This window comes from Mytilus galloprovincialis, chromosome 13 (genome assembly GCF_965363235.1).
Source record: "Mytilus galloprovincialis chromosome 13, xbMytGall1.hap1.1, whole genome shotgun sequence".
Classification (NCBI taxonomy): Eukaryota; Metazoa; Mollusca; class Bivalvia; order Mytilida; family Mytilidae; genus Mytilus; species Mytilus galloprovincialis.
The window spans coordinates 12497359-12509138 of NC_134850.1; positions in this window are offsets into that span (position 1 = coordinate 12497359).

Consider the following 11780-nt stretch of genomic DNA (forward strand, 5'->3'; position numbering starts at 1 on the left):
CATCACTCACAATAGTGACATTTTATGTACTTTTTTTTTTACCATTTCTGAGGTATTTGATTCATATACTGTTTGAAATAGATACTTTGAATTTGGCTTTAATTAAAATAGTTAAAGATGTTTGAATATGTTTTTCCTCAATTTTATGGTAAAAATTAATTACCTTAAAAATATAAAAATGTACAAATCTTATTGAAAACTTGTTAAAATACGGTATATGAAAATTTGTTTTATATTCCCATACAAATAAGGTCAGCTTAAAAACAAAGCCCATAAGAGTTATCTTACAATTTCATATGTTATTCCAAATTTATTTAATTAAAGGGCCATACTGTGTATTAAAATATTGATAAATAGATTATTAATATTTATTAAAACAGTATTATAGGGTTATTGCATGAATATTGTGCCGAGTATAATTTTATATTGCGATTGCAAAATATGTTCTACGAGGGACAATATTCTCCAATATTCATGCAATAACCCTTTTATTGTATAGCAATATAATATTTAAAAGTAAAAATTGGTTTAAACCAAGATTTTGTTGTTGATGACATCATGAATTTTGAAGATTTATTGCACTAGATTTTGGTTACTTTCTGTGGGAAATATTATATTGCTATGCAATAATAGCAGTTATTGGAGGAAATGTTAAAATATATATATATATATACACCGTTGTATTAATTAAAGTCATCAATTTAGCAACCAATCATTTGTTACCTACTTAAATATATGTCAGCTTTTGCTTTCATTTGCTGTACGAGGTTGTCTGTTATCATTCATGAATATGTTTTTTTTTAAATTAGCTGAAACTTATGAGCCATTTTTAACCAAACTTGGCTATACTCATTATTGGGTTATCAGATATGAATTTTAACTATTTTAACATGATTTTTAAAGCTTAAGTAATGATCTAGGTTAACTTTAACACAAAGTATGAATAAAATATTACTTATCTTGAATAAAAAATTTTGTTGGTTTATGGCTTTAATGTTAGTATTTATTAAAAAAATTTCTTTTATTCAGTAATTCAAATTATTTTACAACCCCATCAAAATGGGCCTTTCTCACAAACACAAAGTATTTTTTTTATTAGTCATTCAATTGAAATTGCAGTGGCAAATCCAGGGGGAGGGTTCCAGGGTTGGAAACCCCCCTTTTTTTAAGGATGATCAATGCACTTGAATGGGGGCATATAGTTGGACCCTGCCCCCTCTTTTGTCCTGGGTTGGGATTGCTGAATCCGCCCCCGAACTGCATATACAGCATTATTTTTTTAAAATATTCATATTTATTAACAAAAATAAAACTGTTTCTGTTTAAAAAAAATCAATTTTGTCATCACATAGGCTGATTCGGGGGGACCCGAGGGGTCTGAGTCTGGTTGGAACCTGCCCCCTCCCCACCCTTTAATTGTGGATCTGTCATAATAGAATGTATTTGTAGGATCCGTCATTGCAGAGGGGCATTAATTAAAGGTTTATCCTTGTCTGTCTGCACTTCTGTCTGTATATACATCCTAAAGTTCCAATTCCCTTCCTTACTTTGTTGGCCTCAACCAAATGCTATGCAACTTTTACACTATGTATATTACCACAATGTACAGAACAATTACTTGTTTCTGCTCTCTTACTTCAGTTGCCTCAACTGACTGTTAAATGAGACTTAGACAATTATTATTTCCACAAAACTCAGATCAAGTACAAACTGGATAGCTTCTATTTAACGTTCTTTAATTATGTCCCTTTATAACTTTATATTAAGTGCCATTGGGGGCATTATCTGTGTCCCAGGGACACATTCACCATTTATTATATACATCATGAATCTTTTTAAAGGCCCCACTGTATCAGAGGGGACATTAAGTTTATCCTTGTACTTTTGTACGTACATACATGTAGATAGTCCAATCAATATATAGCACAAATTTTACCCTAACCTTGTAGAAATTGCAACAGAAGATATTTCAGTTTCAATCTTTAGCATTATATCATATATATACAGAAAATATAAGTCCAACCTTATTGAACTTGAGGCAGACTAAAAAATCTTTATTTAAAAATTCCAATAGAGATTTGCATTGCAATGGGAGATAACTCAGAAAAATAGGCAGAAATATCAATAAAAATTGATACAAAATTATAACTCAACAGAATGTATTGATTCTTGATATTTTAACAAACAACTCTAAAAGTGTTTTCATATCTTTTATCATGCTACAATCTAGATTTCATAATTCATTTGTTTATTATGACTTTAAAGGTTCTAGAGGTATGAAAAATTGGAGAATGTCTTTTTTTCCTTTCTCTAACTTAAAGTTACCCATACCACATTGTATAATACTCATATGCAATGCTTATTTCCACAAAAAACAGTTCCAATTTGAAATTTTGTGTTGTTAAATTTCTAGTTTTGCCCCAATTTAAATGGAAAAATTGGTAAATTTTCATTTGCATTTTTTATCTTCAGTTTGCCTCCACCAAATGTTAAGAAACTTAAATACAATACTGTTTAACATAAATCACAGATCAAGTACAAATTTAAGTAGTGTCACTTTTATTGTTCTTAAATTATGTCCCTTCCAGAGTAATGGACTTTTAAAACTCATTGGGTGCTAATTATTACACAAATAATGGTATACCTAAACAGGGTATTTTGACATATCAAATATTAGCACCTGAAATCATGCAAAACAATACACGCTTTGATGGTTAAAACAAAATCAGAAAAAGATTTAAGTTTTTATACGACCGCAAAAATTGAAAAGGTTAATGACCATAAAAAGAAGGTTGTTTTGATTTTGGAAGTTTTGGTCTCAACAGTTTAGGAATAAAGGGCCCAAAGGGTCCAAAATTAAACTTTGTTTGATTTCATAAAAAAATAACCATTGGGATTCTTTGATATGGCAAATCTAACCGTGTATTTAGATAATTAATTTTTGGTCCGGTTTTCAAATTGGTCTACATTAAGGTCCAAAGGGTCCAAAATTAATTAAACTTCGTTTGATTTTAACAAAAATTGAATTCTTGGGGGTTCTTTGATATGCTGAATCTAAACATGTACTTAGATTTTTTATTATGGGTCCAGTTTTCAAGTTGGTCCAAATCGGGGTCCCAAATTAAACTTTGTTTGATTTCAACAAAAATTGAATATGTGGGGTTCTTCAATATGCTGAATCTAATCATGTATTTAGATTTTTAATATTTGGGCCTGATTATCAAATTAGTCCACATTGAGGTCTAAAGGGTCTAAATTTGAACATTATTTGATTTCATCAAAAATTTAATTTTGGGGTTCTATGATATGCTGAATCTAACCATGTATTTAGATTTTGGATGTTAGACCATAATAGGTAAATGTGTTATTTAAATTTTTTAAGTTTTTAAGCTTATGTTCTTAGACCACATTCATTCTGTGTCAGAAACCTATGTTGTGTCAACTATTTAATCACAATCCAAATTCAGAGCTGTATCAAGCTGATAAATGTTGTGTCCATACTTGCCCTAACTGTTCAGGGTTTTACCTTTGCAGTCGTATAAAGCTGTGCCCTGCAGAGCATCTGGTTATAATCTGCAGTAAATCAGACAGATCAAATAATCTAAATTTTATATTTATTACGGTCATATATTGGTATCACATTGCCATCAATGTCAGCGTTGTCCGAAGACACTTAGTTTCAGTACAATATAAACTTTACTTTAAGATGTGGATCTCTATAAAATTTTAATACAAGGTTTGAAACTAGGAAAAAAGTTTGATATTGGGGCTTAAGGCTCCAACAGTTGAAGAATTTAGGGCTTAATAATGGTCCAAATAAGCATTTTTCTAGTTTCCAGACAATAACTTGTGTGTAAGTGTATGGATCTGAAATTGTACCACAAGGTTCCATACCTAAAAAGGAAGGTTTTCGTTTGATTTTGGGGATTATGGCCCCAACAGTTGAGGAATAAGGGGCCAACTCAATACTTTTCTAAAACTTTGTATAAATTGCTTATTTCTTGACCAATTTCAATGGGGTTTTTTTTCTGGAACTTTTGCAGGTTCTTTCATATGCTGAATCTTAACATGTATTAAGATTTTTTATTATAGGCCAAGCTTTTAAGTTGGTCCATATAAGGGTCCAAATTAATTTAACTTTGTTTGATTTCAACAAAAATATATGGATTTCAATGATATGCTGAATCAAACCATGTGTGTAGATTTTTGATTTTTGTGATTCGTTATCACATTGGTCCACATTGAGGTCAAAAGTGCCCAAAATTAAACTTTACCCATTAAACTTTATTTGATTTCATCAACAATTGAATTCTTGCATGGGGTTCTTTGATATGCTGAATCTAACAATATGTCTTTGAACTTTAGATATTGGACCATAAAAAGGTTAATGTCCAATTAAAAAAATAGGTTCTTAAAACACATTCATTCTGTGTCAGAATTAATTCTATGCTGTGTCAAATTTTAATCACAAACTAAATTCAGAGCTGTTAGGAATATTAGGAAATTTAACTAAATACTGACTTTATTGAAAAAGGCAGTGTATATTGTATTCACATGTAAAGGTCTTTACTGAATTTAATATTTCAAAGGCTTACATGTTGACTTTTTATTTGGAAGAATATTAGTTGCGTTATTTCTTTAAATTTTAACTAAAAGAAAGAAACTTAACAGATTTTTAGTTCCAATATTAATCTCTGAGGTTGCACTTGGTAAGTTCAGCTGCTTTTGGAGGTATATGATATTCATAGATATGTTAATTTGTTAATGTACTGGTTCCCAGATATGATCCTTTTATTTCTTCTCATAGAGACATATCTTGAGAATGTTATCAGTACACCAAAACTTGGTAGCGCCTAAAGTTTTATTCTTATATAGGAGTTCCAAAAATTTAGGTAGGGGTACTATAGAATTTTAGAATAGGTTTAATGTCTTAGAATGTCTGACAGGGCAGATAAATGTTGAAAATATGTTGCACATCCCTATATTTTCACCTTTGAATAAAATAGTAGTGCATATTAACTTTGGGTTCTGGGATACATATATTTCCTCATAACTTCATGGTAAAAGTGTTACAGATTTTGCCACATATGGTGTTCCTTTGGAAAATTGCGCTGTCTATATTTACAGAATTGCAACCTATAGGTTTAATACGCGTGACAAAATAGTATATACCTCACAGAACATAGTAGGTGACACGTGTGGTTGAAAATATGTAAATGGGTTAAAAAAATATTCCTTTCAATATGAAATTAAATTAATCCTATATTTCATGGCAGTAAAAAAAATCATGAATATATATGTCTTGGGTGTTTCAAATCTCCATTCCTTTTTAGCTCACCTGGCCCGAAGGGCCAAGTGAGCTTTTCTCACCACTTGGCGTCCGTCGTCCGTCGTCCGTCGTCGTCGTCGTCCGTCGTCGTCGTTAACAATTTACATTTTGAACTTCTTATAGAGAACCACTGAATGGAATGGAACCAAACATGGCATGAATGTTCCTTATGAGGTGCTGACCAAGTGTTGTTACTTTGTAGCCGATCCATCATCCAAGATGGCCGCCAGCGGGGGACTTAGTTTAACATAGGACCCTATGGGAAATGCATACAAATGAATTCTTTTAGAGAACCACTGAATGGAATGAAACCAAACATGGCATGAATGTTCCTTATGAGGTACTGACCAAGTGTTGTTACTTTGTTGCCGATCCATCATCCAAGATGGCTGCTAGCCGGGGACTTAGTTTAACATAGGACCCTATGGGAAATGCATACAAATGACTTCTTTTAGAGAACCACTGAATGGAATAAAACCAAACATAGCATGAATGTTCCTTATGGGGTGCTGACCAAGTGTTGTTACTTTGTAGCCGATCCATCATCCAAGATGGCCGCCAGCAGGGGACTTAGTTTAACATAGGACCCTATGGGAAATGCATACAAATGACTTCTTTTAGAGAACCACTGAATTGAATGAAACCAAACATGGCATGAATGTTCCTTATGAGGTGCTGACCAAGTGTTGTTACTTTGTTGCCGATCCATCATCCAAGATGGCCGCCAGCGGGGGACTTAGTTTAACATAGGACCCTATGGGAAATGCATACAAATGACTTCCTCTAGAGAACCACTGAATGGAATGAAACCAAACATGGCATGAATGTTCCTTATGAGGTGCTGACCAAGTGTTGTTACTTTGTAGCCGATCCATCATCCAAGATGGCCGCCAGCCGGGGACTTAGTTTAACATAGGACCCTATGGGAAATGCATACAAATGACTTCTTCTAGAGAACCACTAAATGGAATAAAACCAAACATAGCATGAATGTTCCTTATGGAGTGCTGACCAAGTGTTGTTACTTTGTAGCCGATCCATCATCCAAGATGGCCGCCAGCGGGGGACTTAGTTTAACATAGGACCCTATGGGAAATGCATACAAATGACTTCTTCTAGAGAACCACTAATTGGAATGAAACCAAACATAGCATGAATGTTCCTTATGGAGTGCTGACCAAGTGTTGTTACTTTGTAGCCAATCCATCATCCAAGATGGCCGCCAGCGGGGGACTTAGTTTAACATAGGACCCTATGGGAAATGCATACAAATGACTTCTTTTAGAGAACCACTGAATGGAATGAAATCAAACATGGCATGAATGTTCCTATTATAATGTGGTGCTGACCAAGTGTTGTTACTTTGTAGCCGATCCATTATCCAAGATGGACGCCAGCGGGGGACTTAGTTTAACATAGGACCCTATGGAAAATGCATACAAATGACTTCTTTTAGAGAACCACTGAATGGAATGAAATCAAACATGGCATGAATGTTCCTAATGTGGTGCTGACCAAGTGTTGTTACTTTGTAGCCGATCCATTATCCAAGATGGACGCCAGCGGGGGACTTAGTTTAACATAGGACCCTATGGAAAATGCATACAAATGACTTCTTTTAGAGAACAACTGAATGGAATGAAACCAAACATTGCATGAATGTTCCTTATGCCGTGCTGACCATGTGTTGTTTCTTTGTAGCCCATCCATCATCCAAGATGGCCGCCAGCATGGGACTTAGTTTAACATAGGACCCTATGGGAAATGCATACAAATGACTTCTTTTAGAGAAACACTGAATGGAATGAAATCAAACATGGCATGAATGTTCCTAATGTGGTGCTGACCAAGTGTTGTTACTTTGTAGCCAATCCATCATCCAAGATGGCGGCCAGCAGGGACTTAGTTTAACATAGGACCCTATTGGAAATGCATACAAATGACTTCTTTTAGAGAACCACTGAATGGAATAAAACTAAACATTGCATGAATGTTCCTTATGAGGTGCTGACCAAGTGTTGTTACTTTGTTGCAGATCCATCATCCAAGATGGCCGCCAGCAGGGGACTTAGTTTAACATAGGACCCTATGGGAAATGCATACAAATGACTTCTTTTAGAGAACCACTGAATGGAATAAAACCAAACATGGCATGAATGTTCCTTATGAGGTGCTGACCAAGTGTTGTTACTTTGTAGCCGATCCGCCATCCAAGATGGCCGCCAGTGGGGGACTTTTGAATGAAATTAAACATGTTCCTTTCCTTATCAATGAGGTTGTGTTGTCACTTTTAGCCAAATTTTATATTTTTTCATATGATTTCAAAAACCCAAGTAGAATCAGGTGAGCGATACAGGCTCTTGAGAGCCTCTAGTTATTATCTCACTTATTGGCCCAACGTCTGTTGTCTTTAACTTGTACAATCTTCTCCTGAAACTAATGGCCCAAATTTAACCAAACTTGGCCATAATCATCATTGTGGTATCTAAAATTGAGAATGGAAATGGGGAATGTGTCAAAGAGACAACAACCCGACCATAGAAAAAACAACAGCAGAAGATCACCAACAGGTCTTCAATGTAGCGAGAAATTCCCACACCCACAGGCATCCTTCAGCTGGCCCCTAAACAAATATATACTAGTTCAGTGATAATGAACGCCATACAAATTTCCAAATTGTACACAAGAAACTTAAATTAAAATAATACAAGACTAACAAAGGCCAGAGGCTCCTGCCTTGGGACAGGCGCAAAAATGCGGCAGGGTTAAACATGTTTGTGAGATCTCAACCCTCCCCTATACCTCTAGCCAATGTAGAACAGTAATTAAACGCATAACAATACGCACATTAAAAAATCTAGTATAATAAAATATGTGTTCATTGCCCTGGCCAACCATCCAAGATGGCTGCAATAGCTAAAAATAGAACATAGTTGGTAAAATATATAGATTTTGGTTTTTATCTCTGAAACCAAATCATTTATGGCAAATCTAGTAAAAAAAAAGTAAATTTGTTTATCAGGTCAAGATCTATCTGCCCTGAACATCTCAAATGAAACGGACAACCGGTTGTTGGGTTGTTGCCCCTGATTTTTAATTTTGAGGAAATTTTGCAGTTTTTATACGACTGCAAAAATTTTAATTTTTCGTAGTATATTGCTATCACGTTGGCGTCGTCATCGTCGTCCGAATACTTTTAGTTTTCGCACTCTTACTTTAGTAAAAGTGAATAGAAATCGATGAAATTTTGACACAAGGTTTAGGACCACAAAAGGAAGGTTGGGATTGATTTTTGGAGTTTTGGTCCCAACATTTTAGGAATTAGGGGCCAAAAAGGGCCCAAATAAGCATTTTCTTGGTTTTCGCACTATAACTTTAGTTTAATTGAATAGAAATCTATGAAATTTTGACACAAGGTTTATGACCACAAAAGGAAGGTTGGGATTGATTTTTGGAGTTTTGTTTCCAACAGTTTAGGAATTAGGGGCCAAAAAAAAGGGCCCAAATAAGCATTATTCTTGGTTTTCGCACAATAACTTTAGTATAAGTAAATAGAAATCAGTGAAATTTAAACACAAGGTTTATGACTACAAAAGGAAGGTTGGGATTGATTTTGGGAGTTGAGGTCCCAATAGTTTAGGAATTAGGGGACAAAAAGGGCCCAAATAAGCATTATTCTTGGTTTTCGCACCATAACTTAAGTATTAGTAAATAGAAATCTATGAAATTTAAACACAAGGTTTATGACCATAAAAGGAAGGTTGGGTTTGATTTTGGGAGTTTTGGTCCCAACAGTTTAGGAAAAAGAGGCCCAAAAGAGTCCAAAATTGAAATTTGTTTGATTTCATCAAAAATTGAATAATTGGGGTTCTTTGATATGCTAAATCTAACTGTGTATGTATATTCTTAATTTTTGGTCCCGTTTTCAAATTGGTCTACATTAAGGTCCAAAGGGTCCAAAATTAAACTTACCGGTAGTTTGATTTTAACAAAAATTGAATCCATGGCGTTCTTTAATGTGTTGAATCTAAAAATGTACTTAGATTTTTTATTATTGGCCCAGTTTTCAAGTTGGTCCAAATCGGGGTCCAAAATTAAACTTTGTTTGATTTCATCAAAAATTAAATAATTGGGGTTCTTTGATATGCCAAATCTAACTGTGTATGTAGATTCTTAATTTTTGGTCCTGTTTTCAAATTGGTCTACATTAAAGTCCAAAGGGTCCAAAATTAAACTAAATTTGATTTTAACAAAAATTGAATTCTTGGGCTTTTTTGATATGTTGAATCTAAACATGTACTTAGATTTTTGTTTATGGGCCCAGTTTTCAAGTTGGTTCAAATCAGGATCCAAAATTATTATATTAAGTATTGTGCAATAGCAAGAAATTTTCAATTGCACAGTATTCAGCAATAGCAAGAAATCTTCAATTGCACAGTATTGTGCAATAGCAAGAAATTTTAAATTGCTCAGTATTGCGCAATAGCAAGAAATCTTCAATTGCACAGTATTGTGCAATAGCAAATATTTTCAATTGCACAGTATTGCGCAATAGCCAGAAATATCTAATTGCACAATATTGTGCAATAGCAAGAAATTTTCAATTGATTGGAGTTATCTTTCTTTGTCCAGAATAGTAGTTGAGTCAACTTAAATCATTGTTTTATACCATATACAATGTATATTCACTTTTACTACCAACTGATAAATGAAAACAATCTTTACCATTCAGTGATAACAAGCACCTTTTGTTACATTTTAATATTTTATGATGTATTTAAATGAGTAGTTATTGTTGCAAACTCCATTAGAAATTTGAATTGAGATCAGTTTTGGAAAAAGGGAAAAGGGGATGTGTAAAAAAAATGAGGGGGGGGGGGGGGTTAAATTTTTCTCATTTCAAATTACATAAAAAAAAAGAAAATTTCTTCAAACATTTTTTGAGAGGATTAATATTCAACAGCAAAGTGAATTGCTCAAAGGCAAAAAAAATATTTTAAGTTCATTAGACCACATTCATTCTGTGTCAGAAACCTATGCTGTGTCAACTATTTAATCACAATTCAAATTTAGAACTGTATCCAGCTTGAATGTTGTGTCCATACTTGCCCCAACCTTTCAGGGTTCAACCTTTCAGGGTTCAACCTCTGCGGTCGTATAAAGCTGCGCCCTGTGTAGCATCTGGTTGGTGATTATCTTGAATATTATTATAGATAGAGATAACCTGTAAACAGCAATAATGTTCAGAAAAGTAAGATCTACAAATAAATTAACATGACCAAAAGGAATGTTGCCCGGTAAGGGGGCTCGCGGGTATAAATAATTTTTTTTAATTTAATATAGGATTTCACTATATTTTTCTATAAATGAACTTTATCTTATACTTAATACAAAAATGAAATAAAAAAATGGGGTCACCGTTCATTTACGCTCACAATCTTTCTTCGACAGAAGCATACATTTTTGTAAATGTCCTTTTTTTCTGTTGAACTAATAGGAGAAATAGCGGTAATATATGGAAATAAAAAAGAACTGAATTAAAGAAATCGCTTAAAGGAGTAGGTCCGGTAAGGACCGATTTTGGCCTCAAATTTCAAGTTCATCTGACGAAAGATTTTGACCACTTTTTAAACACTTAAGTGTCTATTTCATTTGAATCAATTAGTTTTTGTGAAAGATTTTAACTGATTAAGTCATTGAAAACGATCCGATTCAAGCTCAAATATGAAATATCTACCAAATATGCCGAAAAATGTCACTTTTCAGATGGTTTTTGTCAAAAATGAAAGTGGCCGCATCCGTGTTCATCCTAAACCTTTACATATGTTATGTATTATCATAAAATACAACTTACATTTCAATATTAAGGATGAACACGAATGCGGCCACTTTCGTTTTACACGAAAACCGTCTAAAATTTAACAAAAATGATAGAATTGTGAAGATTTCAGTAATTAAGCATGACTTAATGGTGATAGTACCCTATATATGTGCATTGTATTGTCAAAAACAGCCTATATTTATATATCAGGACCATTTTACTGTCCAATAAATAACTAAAAGTTTACATTTTAACAATTTTGTAAAACTGCTATATTTTGGGGCCAAAAAGTGGTCTTACTGGACCTACTCCTTTTACAATTACTTGTTTTCAATAAGCTGTACACAGTTTATGTACAGCTTATTGAAAACAACCATAAAAAATCTAGGGCACCGATGAGTTATAAAAGATATTTCAATTTTAATGCCAAAAAAATGGCATTTTTGCACCAAAGGGAGATAATTTGGAGCTTTTTCAATGATATCTACATTTTAACAGTCACTTGGGGTCAACACGAATTGATTTTTTGGAATGATTTTTGTATCATATGATAAAGTACCAACTACTAAAGGTATAATTAATAAAATTTGTAATGAAATATTAAAGTTTAATTTTTTTCTGAAAATCTTA